The sequence below is a fragment of the Mustelus asterias genome, chromosome 3, assembly GCF_964213995.1.
Source record: "Mustelus asterias chromosome 3, sMusAst1.hap1.1, whole genome shotgun sequence".
Taxonomy (NCBI): Eukaryota; Metazoa; Chordata; class Chondrichthyes; order Carcharhiniformes; family Triakidae; genus Mustelus; species Mustelus asterias.
The window spans coordinates 47,032,545-47,042,531 of NC_135803.1; the positions used below are offsets into that span (position 1 = coordinate 47,032,545).

General features: G+C 40.7%; 1 protein-coding gene across 1 annotated transcript in view; it reads right to left on the reverse strand.

Annotated features, from left to right (window-relative positions):
- Positions 1-9,912, reverse strand: part of LOC144490722 (neuroserpin-like) — a 49,838-nt gene extending 39,926 nt beyond the window's left edge. Inside the window, exon 1 of the mRNA XM_078208433.1 lies at positions 9,813-9,912. The gene's annotated coding sequence lies outside the window, so the exon portion shown is untranslated. The remainder of the gene's footprint in view (positions 1-9,812) is intronic.
- Positions 9,913-9,987: the final 75 nt, after the last annotated feature.

The following is a 9,987-nucleotide window of genomic DNA, read 5'->3' on the forward strand; positions in this document are numbered from 1 at the left end:
CAACGCCAGCATCTCCACATCTTTAGGATTTGGCCAGCTCAGTCAATAGATGTGCTACTGAGCCACTCTTCATGATGGACTTTGAACTTCTCCACTCAAGAGTGCATTCTGTGTCCTTGCCACTGTCATGTACCATCTATCAAGGCAGCCGTTTATCAAAGCAATCCCTAGTTCAATGTATTAACTCAAGATTAAGCCTACACTGTCAATATTACGCAATGGAAAAGTACTGCTGCATTTTCTCAGCTGCAGCACTTTTAAATTTCAGAAACTGGGATCTAAAGATTGGTGGTAAAATGAGCCACTCAGCTCCTGATCTCATAGCAGCTTTAGTTCAAACAAATTTTATATCAGGGAAATACAGCTTTTGAAAAAGCATTAACTAACAAGATAGCGACTTGTTAGTTCATCTGCAAAACGTGTGGAAAATAGCAGCCTCCCTTTTATGTTTCAGATCAAATAACTCTCATTATGATGATGGTTTCCTGATCTTTAAATGATGATTGAGCGAAGTACTGGTACTATCCCCACAACCCTCTCAACTGAAATTGGTTTTGACAAATGGGTTATTATTTATTTATGCAATAGAATACACAAGCTGCAGCAAGCTTAATGTTATGAGGCTGCGGCGAGATATCTTTCTAATGATTAAAAATGAATTGCATGGTAACACCATGATTCCAGATAGTTAGAGACATCATGACAGTAATGATGGAACTAGACTGTTGCAAAGCATTTCAATGCAGCACTTCTAGGTAACTGCACAAAAGATCAGGATACAGTGGACAGCTGCAGTAGTCAATCAAGATGTCTTTCTCATCAGAATAAAAAACTATCATAGGTTTATAGCTTCGGAAGTCATTAGAGAATTGCCCCTGGAACCTGTTAAATGCTATCTAACAGTCTAATTAAGGTAATTACATGGTAGCCTAGGGGAAAGCACAACTAAATCATCCCTAACCACAATTACTGGTACTCATTTACTCTTTTTGGGCTAAAATTGGCACGTTTCTTAGTTTTTCAAAGAACAGTATGGTTTGAAATGCCAAAGCTCACTATATTATCTTTATATTTTAGGAGAAATAGCATTTGAGGAAATTCTGATCATCATTGGATGGGGATGGGAGGTTAATTCAAAGTGAGATGTGATTACAAGATACGTCAGAAATAAACATACGTCAAAACAAAATGATGCCACAATATTTGGGACAAATTTCTGACTTTATACCTCCTGTAGGTAAGGATTTTGTTAGCAACAAAATATAGGAAATGTATCTTTTGTGCAGTTTTACATTGCTGACAAAAACAGAACGAAAACCAACATAATACCCAATTTCTACACAAGAGTATGATTGCTTGGATTGAGTGCCAGTAAACTAGCTGGCCAAGAACATTTATGTTAAATAACAATTTCTGATGCAGCTCAATCCACTTACATGCAAATGCAACCAAATTATGCACCTATATATTGAGGTTTTATTTATTAGTTCAAGGGATGTGGGCATCGCAGGTGAGGCCAGCATTTCATTGCCCATCCCTAATTGCTTTTGAGAAAGTGCTGCCAAGCCATCTCCTTGAACCACTCTAGTCCATGTGGTCTAGGTGCACCTACAATGCTGGAAAGAAGGGAGTTCCAAAAGCTTGACCCAACGACGATGAAGGAATAGCCATTATAGTTCCAAGTCAGGGAGGTGTGTGACTTAGAGGGGAACTTACAGGTTGTCATGTTCCCATGTGTCTGATGCCCTTTTCCTTCTAGGTGGTAGAGGTTTCAGGTTTGGAAAGTGTAATTGAATGGGGCTTGGCAAATTGCTGCAATGCATCTTCTAGATGGCACACACTGCTGCCAATGTACATTAGACCATAAGACCATAAGACCATAAGACATAGGAGCGGATGTAAGGCCATTCGGCCCATCGAGTCCACTCCACCATTCAATCATGGTTGATTTCAACTCCATTTACCCGCTCTCTCCCCATAGCCCTTAATTCCTCGAGAAATCAAGAATTTATCAATTTCTGTCTTGAAGACGCTCAACGTCTCGGCCTCCACAGCCCTCTGTGGCAATGAATTCCACAGACCCACCACTCTCTGGCTGAAGAAATTTCTCCTCATCTCTGTTCTAAAGTGACTCCCTTTTATTCTAAGGCTGTGCCCCCGCGTCCTAGTCTCCCCTGTTAATGGAAACAACTTCCCTACGTCCATCCTATCCAAGCCGTTCATTATCTTGTAAGTTTCTATCAGATCTCCCCTCAACCTCCTAAACTCCAATGAATATAATCCCACGATCCTCAGACGTTCATCGTATGTCAGGCCTACCATTCCTGGGATCATCCGTGTGAATCTCCGCTGGACCCGCTCCAGTGCCAGTATGTCCTTCCTGAGGTGTGGGGCCCAAAATTGCTCACAGTACTCCAAATGGGGCCTAACCAGTGCTTTATAAAGCCTCAGAAGTACATCCCTGCTTTTGTATTCCAAGCCTCTTGAGATAAATGACAACATTACATTTGCTTTCTTAATTACGGACTCAACCTGCAAGTTTACCTTTAGAGAATCCTGGACTAGGACTCCCAAGTCCCTTTGCACTTTAGCATTATGAATTTTGTCACCGTTTAGAAAATAGTCCATGCCTCTATTCTTTTTTCCAAAGTGTACGACCTCGCACTTGCCCACGTTGAATTTCATCAGCCACTTCTTGGACCACTCTCCTAAACTGTCTAAATCTTTCTGCAGCCTCCCCACCTCCTCAATACTACCTGCCCCTCCACCTATCTTTGTATCATCGGCAAACTTGGCCAGAATGCTCCCAGTCCCGTCATCTAGATCGTTAATATATAAAGAGAACAGCTGTGGCCCCAACACTGAACCCTGGTGGTAGAAGGAGTGAATGTTGAAGGTGGTGGATCAGGTGCCAATCAAGCGAGCAGCTTTGTGCTGATGGTTTCAAGCTTCAAGTGTTGATGGAGCTACACTCATCCAGGCAAGTGAGAGTACTCCTTCACAATCCTGACTTCTGCCTTGTGGATGGTGCAGAAGCTTTTGAGAATCAGGAGATGAGTTACCCGCCACAGAATTTGAAGCCTCTGATCTCTCTTGTAGCCAAAGTATTCACCTGATGCAGGAGCAGCGCTCCAAAAGCTCATGCTACCAAATAAACCTGTTGGACTTTAACCTGGTGTTGTGAGACTTCTTACTGTGCCCACCCCAGTCCAATGCTGGCATCTCCACATCAAAGTATTTATATGGCTAGGCCAGTTCAGTTTCTGGTCAATGGTACCATCCGGGATGATAGTGGGGGATTCAATGGCGGTAATGCTCCTGAATGTCCAGGAGAGATGGCTGGACTCTCATAGAAATCATAGAAACCCTACAGTGCAGAAGGAGGCCATTCGGCCCATCGAGTCTGCACCGACCACAATCCCACCCAGGCCCTACCCCCACATATTTACCCGCTAATCCCTCTTAACCTACACATCTCAGGACTCTAAGGGGCAATTTTTAACCTGGCCAATCAACCTAACCCGCACATCTTTGGACTCTGTCTTGGTGGAGATGATCATTGCCTGGCACTTGTGTGGCGCAAATGTTATTTGTCCCATATCAGCCCAAGCCTGAATTATATTCGAGGTCTTGTTACAATTGGGCAGGGACTGCTTCAATTTCTGAGGAGTCAGAAATAGTGCTGAATGTTGGGCAATCATCCCTCTACATCCCCACTTGTAACCTTATGATGGAGGAAACATCACTGAAGATGGTTGTGCCCTGAGGAGCTCCTATAGGGATGTGTCACGGTTGAGATGATCAACCTCCAACAACCACAGCCATCTTTCTTTGTGCCATGTATGACTTTAAATAATTGGAGATCTTTCCCTCGATTCTAATTGACTCCGTTTTGCTAGAGTTATCGATGTTACTCTGTCAAATGTGGCCTTGATATCAAGGGTAGTCACTCTCACCTCTTGAGTTTAGTGCTTTTGTCCATGTTTGACCTAAAGCTACAATGAGGTCAGGAGAGGAGTTGCGGAATCCTCTGGTTGTGGGATCGCTTAGCCCTATTCAATGCCACTTGTGCTGTTTGGTCCTGTGTTATAACTTCACCAGTTCCACATCTCATTTTTAGATATGATGGTGCTGCTTGTGGCATGCCCTCCTGCACTATTAATTGAACCAGTGTTGATCCCTCAACATTGCTGGGGGATATGCCAGGCCATGAGGTTACAGATTGTGGTTGAGTACAATTCTGCTCTGCTGAAGTCCTCTGAGATGCCAGATTTGTTCAAAATCTATCCCATTTAACACAATGGCAGTGCCACACAATATGATGGAGGATATCCTCAATGTGAAGGCGGGACTTTGTTTCCGTGAAGACTGAGTGGGTGGTCACTCCTACCAACAGTCATGGACAGATGTATCTGAGTAGACTGGTGAGGATGAGATCAAGTGCACCCCAGACATTCTCTCTTCCACCTTCTTCTGTCAGGAAAAAGATACAAAAGTCTGAGGACACATACCAACTGACTCAAGGACAGCTTCTTTCCTGCTGTTATTAGACTTTTGAATGGACCTGCCTTGTATTAAGTTGATCTTTTGCTACACCTCAGCTATGACTGTAGCACTGCATTCTGCACGCTCTCCTTTCCTTCTCTGTGTATGGTATGTTTTGTCTGTATAGCATGCAAGAAACAATACTTTTCACTGTATCCCAATACATGTGACAATAAGTCAAATCAAGTAGGTTTTTCCCTCTTTTTGGTTTCCTCAGACCTGCTCAGACCCAGTCGAGCAGCTATGTCCTTTAGTCAATTCAGTCGGTCGTGTTTCTTCTGAATCACTCCTAATGACAGACATTGAAGTTCCCCACCCAGACTACATTCTGTGCCCGAGCCAAACTCAGTGCTTTCTCCAATTGGTGTTCAACATGGAGGAGTACTAATGCATCAGCTTAAGGAGGGCAGTAGGTGCCAATTAGCAGGTTTCCTTGTCCATGTTTGATCCAATCCCATGAGATTTTATGGAGTCCGGAGTTGATGTTGAAAATTTCCACGGCAGCCCCCTCCCAACTATACACCACTGTGTCGCCATCTCTGGTAGGTCTCTCCTATCATTGGGACAGGACATATCCAGGGATGGTGATGGTGTTGTCCGGGACAGTATCTGTAAGGTATGATTCCATGAGTATGACTACATCAGGCTGTTGCTTGACTAGTCTGTAGGACAGCTCTCCCAATTCATCCCCAAGGATTGGGGTTACTTTCTGGAGTTTTGAGATTTTGTTCTAACATCTAGGGCTTAGTGCATTTATAGGTATGACACTGGGCTGCTATTCACAAATCTCTATCCAACCTTTTCAAACCATCCACCCCATTTACCATGCCTCTAATGCATCCTACACACTATGCTATTGACACAATGAAATGAATATATCCACAATTGAAAAAATGCTTAGTAAAACAAACAAGGGCCCCAACACTGCAAGGAAACAAATCCCCTCACTCTATTTCCAATTTATTTGAACAAATTAGTTATTTTAAAATTAAACTGTTGGCTGCAGCAGTTCACCCATTTAATTGAATGGTCAAAACTTGGACAGTTTCACACAAGGTGTCACAGACAAATCCATAGTTCACTATACCATGGCACAGTCAAACCGAGGGTCAAAATGTTTTTGTTACTCTTTTGTGGGCGTCAATGTATTTCCATGTTGAATCTTTCAATGAGCTACTAGCGTGGAACAACATTTAGAACAGTAGGGTAACTCAGAGAGCAACTTCCTGATTTCCACATTTAACTGCATGTGTGGTTCCCAGAGGTTGTTTTGTAACTTACACTTTAACAGTGGTGAGTGCTTTTAGCTTCACAGTTATTTCTGCAGCAAAATCCAAACCATGATCTCATCTTATGATGTTGCAAAACCAGGATTTGCGAAAACTGAAGTTCTATTATATAGCCTTGTAAAAAGATCATTTAACATCTCTTCAAATGAGTACAAAGAAAGAATACTCTAAATACATTGTGACTCTGCACCAATGCTAACAGAATCATATAATTTGTAACTTGTCATTATTTAAATTTTCAGCACACAGCAAAACAATGTTTTATTACACAAAGTTAAAAATGGAGGCAGGTAATCAAAAAAATAACATTAAAAAGGTCAGTCTATGTACACAAGTCCAAAGAAAAGTGGATTAAAACATTTTATTTGCTCCTCTGTATCTAAGATAAGTTAATAATTTTAATATTGGTTTAACTATCAAAGACATGAAGATTCTTTGACTCATATTCAAATTGGCCGTATAGTCAAGGCTTGGAACAATGAAAACTTGATGGCAACCACCCCCCAAATACTGGATGGGGGTGGTGAAAGATGGCAACCAATAACCCCAAAGGGATTCAGAGAAAAAACTAATTTGAAACCAAGTTCATTCTTCTGTTTTACACCATCTGAACCACTTGACTGAATTACTGCCTAGGAATTCACTCATATGCAGTGCAATGGTAACTGAAATTGAATCAATTCATTTGTGGGGCATGGGTGTCACTGGCCAGCCAGCATTTATTGCCCATCCCTAATTGCCCAAGGGCAGTTGAGAATCAACCACATTGCTGTGGCTCTGGAGTCACATGTCGGCCAGACCAGGTAAGGAAGGCAGATTTCCTTCCTTAAAGGACATTAGTGAACGTGCAATTAATTCTGCATTTACCTTCAACTGTTGAGAATGTAAAAAGGTCAAACCCAAGAAGGTTACTGTGGAGTAGCTTGTGCTGCCTGATTAACAGCAGAGAAAATGACAAATATATGGCCTGGATCACATTTATGCAGATATTAGGCTGAATTTCTACAGCCATCTTGCAAGCAGAAGTTGACGTCCAAATTTCCTGTGGCATTTATTTGTTTATACCAGAACTTTAGGACTGACCTAAATGGGCAAACACAGCATTAATGAGCAATAGTGAATAGGCTGCTGCCTTTTGCAGTGGTGCATCACCCATTATTATATTCAGCAAGTGCATAATTATTCAGAAGGCTGCCTGGTCATTCTAAATATTCCATTATCCTATCTCATAATGATGTAAATCAGGATTTTTGTGAAAACTGCAACTCTATTCCTTCCCTAAACCTCTTCACCTCATCAATCCACTCTTCTCTTTAAACTACCAAAATTTGACTTGAGCTTATGACCACCCTTCCTATCATCTCTGTCTCAGGGTTAATTTTTTGCCTGATTATGTTTCTGTGTAGTACCTTGACTCACGTTTCTACTTTAAAATATACTATATCAATGAAAAATTGTTATTTTAGTAATAAACTTGAATACATATGCTGAACTTTATTGAATACATATACTGTTCTGAATCCTGAAGTGCTAATTTTAGCTCATTTTTAAAACAGCAACATTTTAAATAAGCAATTTTAAAAAATATTTAAGAACATTTTAAATATGCTATCTTAACTGCTGTTCTTCCTATTTGCATCAAAATCAAGATTCATCACTCTATGGCTATTCTTCCTTTTGGAGCTGAATTCATAACACACTGAATGAACATCAAGTTATTCTGACTTAGGATGTCAAGATTCTGCAGCTATGAATTCATTCAATTTTCTTTTCCTTCGTCAAACCATGTTTCGAGAGCCAAGTACATGGTGAATAAAACATCAGATTCTAATTTACAAATGTGTTCCATCCTTTGTAGCGGCTTTGATCCTTCTGTAATTATTCATTGAAAAACAATACAAAACTCAAGGCACTAAAACTGTGGACCAAAATTGTAAGTACCCAGCTAAATAACACTGATGTTCATAGCAGAGAAGCAGTAGTTTAGTAAATCTAATCGGATTCAATTATTTAAAATTAATGAAAATAGGGAAAACTCAATCTTGATTTTTTTTCATGAAAACTCAATACAAGAGCAAAATCTTATGACATGGATATACAAAGCAACTTAACCACACTTCAGTAACTAATGTACAATGATCTCTTGATAATGAGTTTCCTGCCCATTTAGACCCTCCACCTCGAGTCATAAACATTCACTGGTTTTATTATCCAAAGTTTTTGTTATAGTTACACAGATTGTCAGATCTCATTTGGATAACACAAGACAAAGTGGACACATATCATTGAGAGATCCGAATAACATGTTGCTTTCTGTTAATCAAAATATCAAACAAAGGACAATGTCATTTTTCTTCTCCAAACACCAGTCAACTACCAACTTTCTTTACAAAGAACAGTGTGAATACATACTTATGGGTTAAGCCTAATCATTTGTCTTTGTTTAAAATTAATATTACTTTAAGTGAAAACATTGACAATAGGTGTTTCAGGGGTAGAAGTACTGGCACAGTATTCATGATACATTTGACAGCAGGTGATAAGGAGACTGGTGAAAACTATGTTCCTGACTTGTCAAATGGTATGAAAATTGCAGATGGCACTCCCACAGTGTGACTAACACCCTGGATTTTATGGTAATTTTCCCCTGGTTAGTACAATGTTGCAGAATGTCAGATACACACTTTCGAATGTCAAGTTCTCAACCTTCCTAGCAAGAGGGGATATGTCAGACCAAAGGCTAGGTGATTAAGCAGTGAGATGGGAGTAAGCAAATAAAACAGAATTACTCATGCAGCAAAAGGAATGCACAAGGCGCAACAGGAATTGATGCATTGTGTGCATTGCTAAGAGATAAAATCGTGATCTCAACCATACAGTGAACAAAAAAATGATTCATTGATGGACTGAAACAGATATTTTAAATAACTACAATTCTGTCAATAATTTCAAAATACTGTTTTGAAGGATGCAAAAAATAAATAAATGTTAAATAGATGTAACACCAGTAAATGCATTCAGTCTCCTACACCATAAATCAATTATGTCACTACTCCTCTGATGTGGAAAATTCTCCTGCATGGAAAAAATATCATAAGATGGCAAGAAATCAAATAACTGCACAAAGTCATTCCATTCTCCAGGCACTTGATTTTGCCACACAACCAAACAAAAATCAATGACATGTAGGTCAGACACAAAGAGAGAGAAAAAACAATATTTGCAGCTAAAGTAGATACATTTTTTGGTAATGTATTCATTTGAGGTATTCCCATCTGATAACCAAGAGATGCAAGGTTTCAAAAGAAAAGATAACGGTGAAATCATGCAACGCTTCGCTAACATTCATTTCTAACAATGGGTTTCGTTTAAATGAAAGCTGGTGGGCGGTGGAAAGATATTTTCCACCCGCTCGCAAGTCTTTTTTTAACCTAACGGGCCAGCCAGATGGGTTTTTCGGATTCATTCACACAAAAAAAACTGAAAACAAGGAGAGTAATAAAATTAAGCAAGAAGCATTCAGGTGTCAACAAGCTGGGGTGGGCTAGTCAGATACAAAGAGACACGGGGGTTGGGGGAGAACAGGAGCTGATATAAATCATCCCCGGTGCCCGTAATAGGTGACTATCAATAACCTCCAACACAGAGACTAAACTACACCCTTAACAAGTCAGGCAGCCCCCAACTAAGCAGCACTTACAAACTTTCTACTATCATTTCCTTCAGCCCCCACTCCGGGGTCGGTAATAGGTTTGCATTGACAGTGCTGAATGGAAATCAGACAAGATACAAAGCAGCCACACTTGTCCCCTCCGCTGAACACACTGCCACTTGCCACTTTTTTCTTTTGCCACATCAAAGAACAGGAGAATGCCAAGCCTGTGGGGATTTTTTTGTCTTTTTTAAATATTTCCAATAGTTGAACTTCAGTTAGATCTGCCTGGGAGTCAGATTAAAGGAGACATTGAATGATTATACCTGCAGCCCTTGCTCCTCTCCAGGTTACAGCTGACCCGCTCGCTACTGGGGTTGCTACAAAAAAATACATTCATCGGTGGCCCCGCCCCCAGGCTCCGCCCCCCTCCGCCGCGCGCAGCCTTGGACCCACTGGTTAATCCACACGTCAATCAGATGGGATGTTAATGTGGTTCGA